The sequence below is a fragment of the Grampus griseus genome (assembly GCF_964374135.1).
Source record: "Grampus griseus genome assembly, chromosome: 3".
NCBI classification, from domain to species: Eukaryota; Metazoa; Chordata; class Mammalia; order Artiodactyla; family Delphinidae; genus Grampus; species Grampus griseus.
The window spans coordinates 143,097,701-143,110,868 of record NC_139019.1 but is presented as its reverse complement, the minus strand read 5'-3'; the positions used below and the strand labels follow the sequence as shown (position 1 = coordinate 143,110,868).

General features: G+C 42.8%; 1 protein-coding gene across 7 annotated transcripts in view; it reads right to left on the bottom strand.

The window, feature by feature from the left end:
- Window positions 1-13,168, bottom strand: part of TENM2 (teneurin transmembrane protein 2) — a gene marked incomplete at both ends in the record, with an annotated part of 991,817 nt that overhangs the window by 287,579 nt on the left and 691,070 nt on the right. The gene's annotated exons all lie outside the window — the stretch shown is intronic.

The window sequence follows — 13,168 nt, the reverse complement described above, 5'->3', positions numbered from 1 at the left end:
GCTCTTAAGTGTCATCCTAAACTGTCTCTCTTGAGCCTTCTTTCTGGGCTGTTTTCCCCTTTCACTTGCCTCCTGTTCTGAGACTACCCCTCTAGGTCATTTTTTATTTTCTGCATCCTTTTTTTTTTTTTTTAAATTGAAGTATAGTTGACTTACAATGCTGTGTTAGTTTCAGGCGTACAGCACAGTGATTATATATAAACATACATATCTATATGTATGTATATATATTCTTTTTCAGATTATTTTCCATTATAGGTTATTACAAGACACTGAACATAGTTCCCTGTGCTATACAGTAAATCCTTGTTGTTTATCTATTTTATATATAGTAGTGTATATCTGTTAATCCCAAACTTCTAATTTACCTCTCCCCTACCCTTTTCCCCTTTGGTAACCGCAAGTTTGCTTTCAAGATCACAATTCTTTCTTTGGAAATATCTTTGTCTGCCAACTGAACAAGGTGCCCCTTGTCTAGAACTATGGTATGTCAACAGGATAATGCGCTGTACTGTTGACCCTTAATAGAATCCTTCCTCAGGGGTCAGGAGCCTGTCACTCTAAGGACACATCAAAGACCATCAATTCTCCCACAATAGATTTTCTCCCTCTTATGTGTGCCATTTCTGAAACTTCAAAGGTGCCGTGCCACACCTTGTTTAAAATGACTCGCCTTCCGGAAAATATCTAGTGGATTTCAAAGCACGGGTTCAGTAGAGTCTAGAGTCTGACCACGTGGAGGCTGGGGGCTGTGTCTTAGTTTGTTCCTTGTTCATTTTTATGGTCCCAGGACCCAACGCCAGTTCAGCATGTAGGGGCGACTTGAATGAATAAATGAAGCTCCCTCATTGTTTTACGAATTTACTCAGTTTCAATTCTAAGATTTTAAAATGTTATACAGGTATTTCCTTTCCCTTCAAGTTTTCATTAGGTGCAATTATATTTATGGACCACACACACTATGGGTCATAATGCTAAATGTTTTACTTGAAACTAAATCTCACGGTGACCCTATGAAGTGAATACTATTTTTACCTTAGTTTTACAAACAAGAAAACCAAAGCCCAGAGTTAGCATGCGGTGTCACTGGGCCTTAAACTCCGGTCTGCCTGACGCTAAAAGCTCTAACGGGACTTACTATACCACATTCTCCTTGCATATGGTGGTTAGCAGGCTTTCCCAGTGGGATTCTGAGGCAAGATCGCTGTCCTTACAAATATTTGTATCTTGGCTGCTTCCAGATAAAACTTTGAAAGTATTTTAATTCTTTTTTTTTTTGCGGTACGCGGGCCTCTCACTGTTGTGGCCTCTCCCGCTGGGGAGCACAGGCTCCGGACGCGCAGCCTCAGCGGCCATGGCTGACAGGCCCAGCCGCTCCGTGGCATGTGGGATCTTCCCCGACCGGGGCACGAACCCGTGTCCCCTGCATCGGCAGGTGGACTCTCAACCACTGCGCCACCAGGGAAGCCCCTGAAAGTATTTTAATTCTTGACAAAGATCAAAGGAGCCTGAGATCATTAACAACCATGTCAGAAAATGAGTATCTGATTAGTGAATTATTTAGCATGGCTAACATCAAAATAAACAACCAATACTTAAAACTTTATTTGTGGGGGCTTCCCTGGTGGCGCAGTGTTTGAGAATCTACCTGTTAATGCAGGGGACACGGGTTCGAGCCCTGGTCTGGGAGGATCCCACATGCCGCGGAGCAGCTAAGCCCATGCGCCACAACTACTGAGCCTGCGCGTCTGGAGCCTGTGCTCCGCAACAAGAGAGGCCACGACAATGAGAGGCCCGCGCACCACGATGAAGAGTGGTCCCCGCTCGCTGCAACTGGAGAAAGCCCTCGCAAAGAAACGAAGACCCAACACAGCCAAAATAAATAAATAAATTAAAAACGTCTGATGTTCAGTGGAACTAAAAAATGGCATTAAAAAAAAAAACAACTTTATTTGTGCTATAAGAATGTTCAATGATCTGAATACAGCCAAGAGGTTTGATTCTATAAGTAAGGTTTGTACTCCCTGTCCAATAGATGTCTTTGAATGCTCCTGATAAAAAGAGCCTTTGGAGGAGGAGGCAGTAGGCGTTGTGTCCCAAGGAGGCACTTTGGAGCAAGATTCATCTAGGTCGGAGTCCTGGCAGTGCCATTCCTGGACAAGGAAGTTCATGTAAGTTACCTGACGCTGCTCTTGACAGCCTCCATTTCCTCATGGGTAAAATGGAGTAAAGTGGGAGTAAGAATAGCACAGGTTGTTGTGGGGGATTTCACACCATCACGTAGGACAACCACTTAACCAAGGGTGTGTTTCATCGTAAGTACTCGATGCCCTACAAACAGCATTGATTCTTAATTCTTCAGAGAATATAAGGAGGCTGAAACACGAGTTCTACATTTAAAGCCTGACAAACGTTGAGCAAACACCTGAAGAGTTCTCCAGATCATAGATAATAGTCCACTGCCTCATAATTAAGCTAGAACATATACACACCAGAAAGCCAGGGTGGTGGAAGAACTCTGGGATTTGACTTAGAACTACTTCAAGTTTACTTCTTGGACAATTCTCCAAGAGTGGGTAGTAAAAACAGGGAATCAAACTTAGAGGAATATACGGACATTGTAAGCCGTCATTAATGAGTGTTTACAAATATACGAACACCAGTTCTCACTCCAACAGAGATCTCACCCATTCCCCTGGCTTCAGCCATCACTGATGGGGCTGGAGTCCCCAGATCTCCATTTCTAGCTCAAGTTCTTTCCTGAGACCCACATTCCAATTGTGTATTGGGCATGTCTTCCTCTGCCTTCCTTAACTCTCTTGAACAAGTTGCAACCAAACACAGACTCTTTTCCTTCCCCTCCCCAATCACACTCCTCCTGACTCCTGTTATTTCCAGTCGTCTAGGACACAATCGTCATCTTTACCTCCTCCTTTCCCTCATCTTCTCCTACACGATGGGTTAAAGATCCCTTTCATTTTATTTCTGAAAACTTCTCCCACCAACCCTCTCCTTCATCCCTCTGCTACTTCTCTTCCCAAACCACAAATTCCATCACGCCCTCACTTATAAATCCCTAGGGATTCTCCAGTACTTAGAAGAGGAAACCCAAATCTCAATACGGGACCACACTCTTACAACCACTACTCAGCCTTTTTATCCTCGTCTCCAACCTTATGCTTCCAGCTCCCATGAACTCCATACTTCAGCCACACCAAACAGACACAGTGCTCCATAACGAGTCTGTTCATGCCACGGTGCCTTTGTCGATGATGTGTAATGCTTTCTGGAATGGCTTTTCTTTTTCTTTCCCACCCATCCCACCCCACCCAACTCCTACTCACCTGCCAACGACCTCGGAAACCTATTCCAACCTTCCCCTCAAGCCCAAGCACCCCGTCACTTTGTGCACCCAAGAAGCTATTTATATACTTGTTTATATATGTGTGTGTGCATATATATATATATGTATATACAAACAACACTTATATAAATAATATATAACATATTATATACTATGTTATGTTATGTAAATATGTTTAATGTGTCTGTCCCAAACCAAATTTACACTTGACAGCGGTATTACTATCTTGGTACTTCCAGAATCTAAACAGCAGGGCCACAACATCAGTCACAGTTGTGGACAGAATCAATAAAGTGAAAGCAGGAATGTTTTAGCAACATGAGAGAAATCACAAGATGAAGATTAAGAAGTTTAAATTGACTTTAGTTATTTTTTAATGCACCCATTTATAAGAAATAATAGAACAATATGATTACTATTTCTTATATAGTAAGTCTCCTACACACGAACCTTCAAGTTGTGAACTTTCAAAGGTGCGAACACGTGTTTGCCTGTCCAATCACGTAAGTTAGTTCACGTGTCTCACGTATGTTGTCACACGCGTGCATCCTCTACGAGTGGTTGTGCTTTTGTGTACTTTACTATAAAATACTGTAGAGAGTACAGTGGTACAGTATCTTTATTTCAAGCCCAGAACCTGTGCCATCCATGTCAGGCGTGAGTGAAATTGCAGCCTGCCCTCCGTCTCCTGTTGCTGACGATCCTTCAGCTCCACCATCTCCCACCTCCTCTCCCTCCTCCAGTCAGTAACTCTCCTTGCCTGTTCACTCGATGCCAGACCCTGTATGCCAGCTATTGTACTGTACGACTGTACTCTTCAAGGTACTGTACCATAAGATTAAAAATGTTTTATTTTTTTGTGTTTTTTTAATGTATGATTTGTGTGAAAAGTATTATAAACCTATTACAGTACAGTACTATATAGCTGACTGTGTTAGTTGGGTACCCAGGCTAACTTTGCTGGACTTATGAACAAACTGGACTTATGAAAGAGCTCTCAGAACGGAACTCGTTCGTATGTAGGGACTTAACTGGGATTGCTTCATGATTGCTTCATGAGATCCTAACACTGTCCCCTTGACAATCCAATCTATTTTTCATACTTCCTTCTAAAAAGACAGTCAGATTATGTCAAATGTCATCACCATCCCCTTCTCCAAGAAAGAAAGAAGGAAGGAAGGAAGGAAGGAAGGAAGGAAGGAAGGAAGGAAGGAAGGAAGGAAAGGAAGGAAGGAAGGAAGGAAGGAAGGAAGGAAGGAAGGAAGGAAGGAAGGAAGGGAAGGAAGGAAGGAAGGAAGGGAAGGAAGGAAGGAAGGAAGGGAAGGAAGGAAGGAAGGAAGGAAGAAAGAAAGAAAGAAAGAAAGGAGGGAGGGAGGGGAAGGGAAGGAGGGAAGGAAAGAAGGAAGGAAAGTAAAAGAAAAGGCTTCCAATAATACTTAGAATAAAATCAGAAATCCTTCCCATGGCCTACAATTCCCTGCATGATCTGCCCTCTGGCCACCTCTCCAACTGTATCTTCCTCCACTTTATCCTCCTCCCTTCCATGAGTTACACTGTCCTTTTGCTAGTCCTCATCATATCACATCCAACATATTCCTGCCTCAGGGCCTTTGCACTTGCTGTTCCCTTTGCCTGGAAATAGCTGCACAATTCGTTTCTTCATATCATTCAACATTCTGTTCCAGAGTCACTTTCCCAGAGAGATCTTTCCTGCCTCCCTTACTTTTTTCTCTGTCATTCTCTATCCTGTTATAACTGCTTTATTCTTCTTCAGGGTATATGCATTTGTGCTATTTACTGTCTGCCTCCATCATTAGAACTGAATTTCTATGAAGTCCAAAATAATTGGGTTTGTCTGATGTGTTCATCACTGTATCCTAACATCTAGAATAGAGCCTGGCACAAAGAAGGAAGTCAACAAATCTTTGTTGAGTGAAAGACCTGCAACGTTCCCAAGGCCAAAATCATGAATGCTAAAAGGACAATACTGTGAACATTTTGAATTCTGAAATTAGGATTCCTTCTGCCATGTTGACTCTTATTTTCCAAACAGATTTATAAGTTTGCATAGTTCATACAGGCAAGTGTCTATATCTATACATACGAGGCCAGATCCTGCCACAGACCAAAAACAACCTGTATACTTTTTGGCCCTGTATTATCTTTTCCAGGATACATCTCTCAGGCCGCTCATTGGTACTGTGGTGCCTCTAATGATCACTGTTAAATGAAACTCATTTAGTTATCACATCCCTTGTTTCTAGTTTCTGGTCCTTAGAATTATTAAATCAGAGTACCAAAGACATGTAGTCTCCTCACACAATACAGTTACACCCTGCTGTTATGAATCTCTAGAAGACTACATTCAGCAAATAAAAAAAGAAAGATTCTAGGGCTTCCCTGGTGGCGCAGTGGTTGAGAGTCCGCCTGCCGACGCAGGGGACACGGGTTCGTGCCCTGGTCCGGGAAGATCCCACATGCCGCGGAGCGGCTGGGCCCGTGAGCCATGGCCGCTGAGCCTGAGGGTCCGGAGCCTGTGCTCCGCAACGGGAGAGGCCACAGCAGTGAGAGGCCCGCGTACCGAAAAAAAAAAAAAAAAAAAGAAAGATTCTAAAGAAGCGATCTTTAGATTACGTCCCATAAATACCTGCTTTAGGATCACCTGAAGGCTCTGCTAGAAAAGTACAAATTCCTGGGCTGCATCCAGACCTAGGCCTGGGGTCTGGGAGTGTATTGGTGAAGAAGCTTCCTAAGTGATTCTAATGTATGATAAAGTTTAAGAAACTCTACCCTAACCGTCTTTGCAACTTTCAAATACGTCTGACTCATCCAGAACACACTAGATGGTTACTAGATATATTTTTTAAAATGCAAGTTTCGAATGCTGATGTCTTTAGGCGTGACATGTCATGTCAAAACTTATTTTCAAATGACTCAGCCAAAAGATCTCTCTCTATATAGACATATAAGGCACACGTGGCAAAATGATAGCAATTGTTGAAACTGGGTGGTTTTTTTTATGTAGTACTATTCTTCCAACTTTTCTGAATGTTTGAAAATTTTCATACTAACAAGTTGAAAAAATGCAAGCTCTGATTCACCCAAAGGTCGCAGTCACATGAAGCAGGAATAAAGAGAAATAAAATGAAGCAAGACCCACAAGGTGATGGCCTGGCCAGATGGTCAATGGGAGGACCCGGAAGGCTTAGGGAACTTCTCCGGATTTTTCCTGAACTGGCTATTAAGACAGCTTTTACCCCTCAGGGGCAGGCTGAGGGTGCTCCAAGGGATCATTTGTGATGCCCCAACCGAACGTCTTCCCAGCAGTCGGCCATGGAAGTAGCTCAGCTCAGGGCTCCAGGCATCAGCAGAAATGTGTCGTTTCCAAATGCACTTGACATTCTTCAAGCACAACTCAATTGCTCTCAGAATCGGCCACTTGTGCCTCGGAAAGGAAAGGCAAATGAGGGGCCCCTAAAGTGCTGTCCTTGGAGTTTGCTAACACTTGAGGGAGAGAGAAAATCAGCCCTTGATGTTGCACAAAAAAATAATACTTCTTTTTTTGCGTGCCTACATCTTTCCTTCGTAGCCGCGTGGGTTATCAAAGCTTCAGTCCCGGGAGCCAGCATTCTGCTCGGCACAGGTTAGGGGCTCAGAGGCTGGCTGTCGAATTGAGTAGTAAAGCTAAGGAAGGATAGTTCCTCTCTGTCCTCTGTTCTGTACCCTCGGTCCCAGTGAGCTCTTAGAATAAAGTAATCATCACTTCACCCTAAACTATCAATCTTTTTAGTACATGTCACCACTTCTCCTCTTGTGAAAACAAAACTGTTTAATAAAAACTATGAGAGAGCACGCAAACCTAACAGCCATTCCCCCATGCGCTTTACATAACAGCAAAGGCATGCAGTTTTGAGGCAGAATCTTGGCAAACCAGGCTTTTGCTTCAGATTGGCTTAGAAAATTAAGGGCATACCTTTTTCTCTGATGAAACAACCATGGAAGATTTTAAAAAGAAGTCTAACAAACAAGAAACTCATGCCTCACATCCATGTAAGAAGGACCCCATCAATTAAAAACACCGTGCATTTTTTTTTAAACATCATTATTGGAGTATAATTGCTTTACAATGGTGTGTTAGTTTCTGCTGTATAACAAAGTGAATCAGCTATACCTATACATATATCCCCATATCCCCTCCCTCTTGCGTCTCCCTCCCACCCTCCCTATCCCACCCCTCTAGGTGGTCACAAAGCACCGAGCTGATCTCCCTGTGCTATGCGGCTGCTTCCCACTAGCTATCTGCTTTACATTTGGTAGTGTATATATGTCCATGCCACTCTCTCACTTCGTTCCAGCTTACTCTTCCCACTCTCCATGTCCTCAAGTCCATTCTCTTCATCTGCGTCTTTATCCCTGTCCTGCCCCTAGGTTCTTCAGAACCTTTTTTTTATTATTTTTCCATATATATGGGTTAGCATACGGTATTTGTTTTTCTCTTTCTGACTTACTTCACTCTGTATGACAGACTCTAGGTCCATCCACCTCACTACAAATAACTCAATTTCCTTTCTTTTTATGGCTGAGTAATATTCCATTGTATATATGTGCCACATCTTCTTTATCCATTCATCTGTCGATGGACACTTAGGTTGCTTCCATGTCCTGGCTATTGTAAATAGAGCTGCAATGAACATTGTGGTACATGACTCTTTTTGAATTACGGTTTTCTCAGGGTCTATGCCCAGTAGTGGGATTGCTGGGTCGTATGGTAGCTCTATTTTTAGTTTTTTAAGGAACCTCCATGCTGTTCTCCATAGTGGCTGTATCAATTTACATTCCCACCAACAGTGCAAGAGGGTTCCCTTTTCTTCACACCCTCTCCAGCATTCATAGTTTGTAGATTTTCTGATGATGGCCATTCTGACCGGTGTGAGGTGATACCTCATTGTAGTTTTGATTTGCATTTCTCTCATGATTGGTGATGTTGAGCATCCTTTCATGTGTCTGTTGGCAATCTGTATATCTGCTTTGGAGAAATGTCTATTTAGGTCTTCTTTCTCTTTTTGCATTGGGTTGTTTGTTTTTTGATATTGAGCTGCATGAGCTGCTTGTATATTTCACTGTACATTTTTATTTTATTCTTGCGATAGAGATGGAGTTCGACTGATCTAGAGCAGAAGCTTTGAGAAGCAGTGGCTGGCTAAATTACTTGAGGCCCCAACAAAAGATTTCTCTTCCTTCTCTCCTGAGTCAATTGTGAATAAACTCACTCATTAACCTGAAAACCTACCAAAGAAACAAAGAAACAAATATGGAAAATCCCTTAACACCAAGTACCATTTTGGTTTTCAGCTTGCAACCAGTGGGATCCTAAGAGGCAGTCGCCCTCTTTTTTCTTGGTTTAGCTGTATTCCCAGGGTGAACTCCCAGCAGGGCTTCGAAAAGGAAATGTACTAGAGAAACAACTGTACAGAGGACAAGTTTTTGTTTCCTTCCTCTCGCTCTCTCTCAATCTGGATCCCGCTCTCTCATCACAGAGCACCATGCAACTACCCAGGACGACTAATGACAACAGTGCAGCCGCTGTCTTTGCTCATGAAGTCAGCCGCAGCCAACGTTCTCCTTGAAACCGAGTGAACGCCTTGAATGGTCTCCAGGTAGCACCGTGTGCAAAAAAGCAGCTCTGGTTATCAGGGAAACCAGGTATTGATTGTTGCTCTACCGAGAAAATTGACTTCTCCAGAAAACAAACTCAGAGGTATTCAGAGTAGCGGATGAAAGTATTGGTACGCCATCCATTAACCCCTGAAAGATTTTGAGTATCATACAGGCTGTTGCTGAAATTTGGTAAAAAGCCAGAGAAAGGAGAGAGGCAGAAGTACACCAGGAGCTGGGGGGTGGTGATCAGTACAGAAGATCCCATCCCATCTCACTGGCGCTGGCCATGCCCTTTGAAGCACCAGGTTTATTGTGTCCAAAGGAGTTAGTTTAATCAAGAGGCAGCCTATATATATGTGTTAGCATACGGTATTTGTTTTTCTCTTTCTGACTTAGGGGGAAGGGTAAGCTGGAACAAAGTGAGAGAGTGGCAGTGACATACATACACTACCAAATGTAAAACAGATAGCTAGTGGGAAGCAGCCGCACAGCACAGGGAGATCAGCTCGGTGCTTTGTGACCACCTAGAGGGGTAGGATAGGGAGGGTGGGAGGGAGACGCAAGAGGGAGGAGATACGGGGACATATGTATACGTATAGCTGATGCACTTTGTTATACAGCAGAAACTAACACACCATTGTACAGCAATTATACTCCAATAAAGATGGTAAAGGAAAAAATAAAAAATTTTTTAAAAGAGGCAGCCCATAAAGGGTACTGTAGCATGTAAAGTTGCTATAATTAGATTTTCAGGAGATATGATAAAACCTTTAGCTGGAGAGAGGTTAAATAACCACCACACTTTCTGGCATCGCTATTGTGCTCTCCAATCAGAGAAGGAATGGTGGCGGTAGAGGGGAAACTCGAAGGGTGGGTGAGATGGGGGGGGAGAGAGAGATAGAGAGAGAGAGAGAGAGAGAGAGAGAGAGAGAGAGAGAAGGGAGAGAGACGCACATAGGGCATGCAGAGAAAAAGAAAAAGAAAATAGAAAAAGAGAGAAGCTTCCAGGATGAGATGGAAAAACCATGAGATAATGAGAACGATGATGTTGGATACCATACTGTTCAGCCACTATTTATTTATTTATTTATTACCGGTGCCATGCAGCATGTGGGATCTTAGTTCCCCAACCAGGGATCGAACCCACACCCCTGCATTAGAAGCACGGAGTCTTAACCACTGGACGCCCAGGGAAGCCCCCCAGCCACTTTTTGAATAGCAAAACTAAGCAATCTTTTAAGTGTTGTGCCTTTATTTCCCTATTTGCAAATGTAAGAGGTACACATTACAAAAGAAAGACCAAGTATATAAGTTAAAAAAAAAAAACAGAAAGCAAAGGTCTCCCGTACTCTGAGAGAGACTGGTAAACATTTGATGTTTAGAGTCAGACTTTTCCCTATATATAAACATTCTCTTATTATTATTAATTTAATTCTTTTTGAAACCAGTAAGGTATTGAGTGTACAGATTCTGAACCTGGACAACCAAGGTTTGGATCCTGGCATTGGGCAAGTTACTTACCCCTCTAAGTCCCTGTGGCCTCACCTTTAAAGGGAAAGATGGCTCGTGCCTACTTTATAGGCTTGTTGGGGGATTGGATGAATTTATTTACGTGAAAGCCTTAACACTGAGCTTGACGTCCAGTGAGTGATCAATAAATGTAGCTATTAATCGCTTGAAGGCAGGAATCATGTATATCTTGCTCTTTACTAGATCTCCCTGACCTACACAGGGCCCAGCTCATTTAAAATATATGTAAAGTGAATGCGTTGTCCTAATTAGCACAGTGACTAGAGCACTGCTGGCAGCTCCACCCCTCAAAAATAATTTTATTAGGAAGGGAAGGGATGGAGGACATCACTAATATGTTTCTTCTCCTCTTCCGGTTGGGAATTTATGCTTGGGTTGAGAGGTGAACTGTTGCTTTAAAAACAAAACTTTAAAAATGTTTAAAAAACACTGCTACTTCCCAAGTTTGCAGAAGCAGCCAATAACCCAATTAGTATAATGAAAAGCCCATTTCATATCATGAGTCCCTAAGCTTAGACTCAAACCAATTTTGATGCAATGAGAAATAGGCTTTCAAGGTTTCTGACCCCTGAACCTTTTAGATCAGAGGGGACCGTCATTACATTTGCATATGCCATGAGCAACAGGAAGATCCTCTATTTTGCCCTCTTCAAAATGTGCAGTCATACCAAAAATACTCACAGCTGGAATAATTAGCAACTCAATTTATTGCCTTCCATTTTCTAAACAGAAGCTTGATATTTAAATAGCGTCACACTGTGATATAACATAGCCTTTCTCATGGAAACACTTTGTTTTTCTTTTCCCCCTATGAAATGATATGCTGTTCAGTGTGACAGGCAAAGTCTCAGGAGGTCACTAAAGAAACCTGGTGTTTTGTGAGCAAATCCACTTCAGAGTCTTTGGGATGAGATAAGGAGTCTTCGCCCTCCCTCAAACCACCGCCCCCGCCCCCCGCCAGTTGTTCACTTCTTGACTTTTTTCAAGTTAATTGGTAAGAGTCTTAATATAGTAGAGGAAAAAAAACGAAGACTTCTGACTTTGATTTCAAACATGACCTTGAATCCACCATACACTATAATATGGTGACTTCAAACTTGACCTTGAATCTACCCTACACTATAATATGGGAGTGCAGAGACAGCCATCTGAAATAGACTTGCATTTGTGTTCACTGGCAGCCAGAGGTGGATGCAGACAGAATGCATGCCATCAGATACAATCAAGGAGCAGAATGACTTCTCCTGCTGTGTTTACTGCCTGTACCATTCAGAGAGTCAAAGAATTTTCGAGCTGGAAGGAACCTTACAGTATGTCCCTTTATCATATTCTGCTTCACGCTATTACATCTGTCCTGTGTGTTTGCCTTGTCTCTCCAGTCAAATTACAAGCTTCTCCACAGCAGGTCCTATATCTTTTGCTTCCTAGTATTCTTCTCTGTCCATAGTACGTGTTCAACAAATGTCTGCTGAAGGAACACGCAAATTACGGTTTAATGGAAAATGTACAGGCTTTGGAGTGAGGCACGTCTGGATTGGAATCTCAACTCCACGAGGAGCTGCATGACGTTGGGAATGCCAAATAATCTCTCTGAGCCTCAGATGCCTCCTCTAAAGGATGGATAAATAATAATACGTACATTACAGAACTGTTGGAAGGGCTGAAAGAGGTAATAGAATTTGTGAGCACAGAAGCTGGCCTATAGGAGGTGTTTAATCCATGTATGTATTGTATTTTTTCCTCATCCCTGGAAAGAATATCTAAAATATGGGGGCTTCCCTGGTGTCACAGTGGTTGAGAGTCCGCCTGCCGATGCAGGGGACACGGGTTCGTGCCCCGGTCAGGGAAGATCCCACATGCCGCGGAGCGGCTGGGCCCGTGAGCCATGGCCGCTGGGCCTGCGCGTCCGGAGCCTGTGCTCTGCAATGGGAGAGGCCACAACAGTGAGAGCCCTGCGTACCGAAAAAAAAAAAAAAATCTAAAATATGAAGTTATGAGTCAACCAATATTTATTGGGCACATGGATAGAATGGTGAATTAAGTCCTTACCCTCATGGGGGATTTCTAATTGGAGAGACAGACCAAATAAACAAAACTCAAGTCTGAGTAAACCAATAAATACATGAAATAATTACAAAGCGTGAGAAGTACTACGAAGGAAACAAAGAACTAAGAGAAAATGTGGGATGCCATTAGTGTGGTCACTCCTCTCTGAGGAGATGATCAAAAAGAGGAGGTCTGAGGATAAGAAACGGGGAATCAAACGGTGAAAAGAGCATCCCAGGCAAAGGAAATGTATGTGCAAAGGCCCTGAGGTGGGAAAGACTGAATTTTTGAGGCTGTGAATGAAGAACAGCGTGGATCACTGTGTCGTGATTCAGGGGCTAAGTGGTGGGAAGAAGAGTTTGGCCCAATGGAAGACTATATTATGCATGGTTTTGAGAGTAAGGAATTTGGATTTTAGTCCAAATACAAAGGGTTTTAAACTTTATCTTCTCTGTGAACAAAGGAAGCAGACTTAGGAACACTCAAACTTGAAAATAACTATGGTAGAAGAGACTCATGGGAATTCAGTCTAGTCCTCTATGATGAGAAGGCCTGGCTGTATTCTTTGCC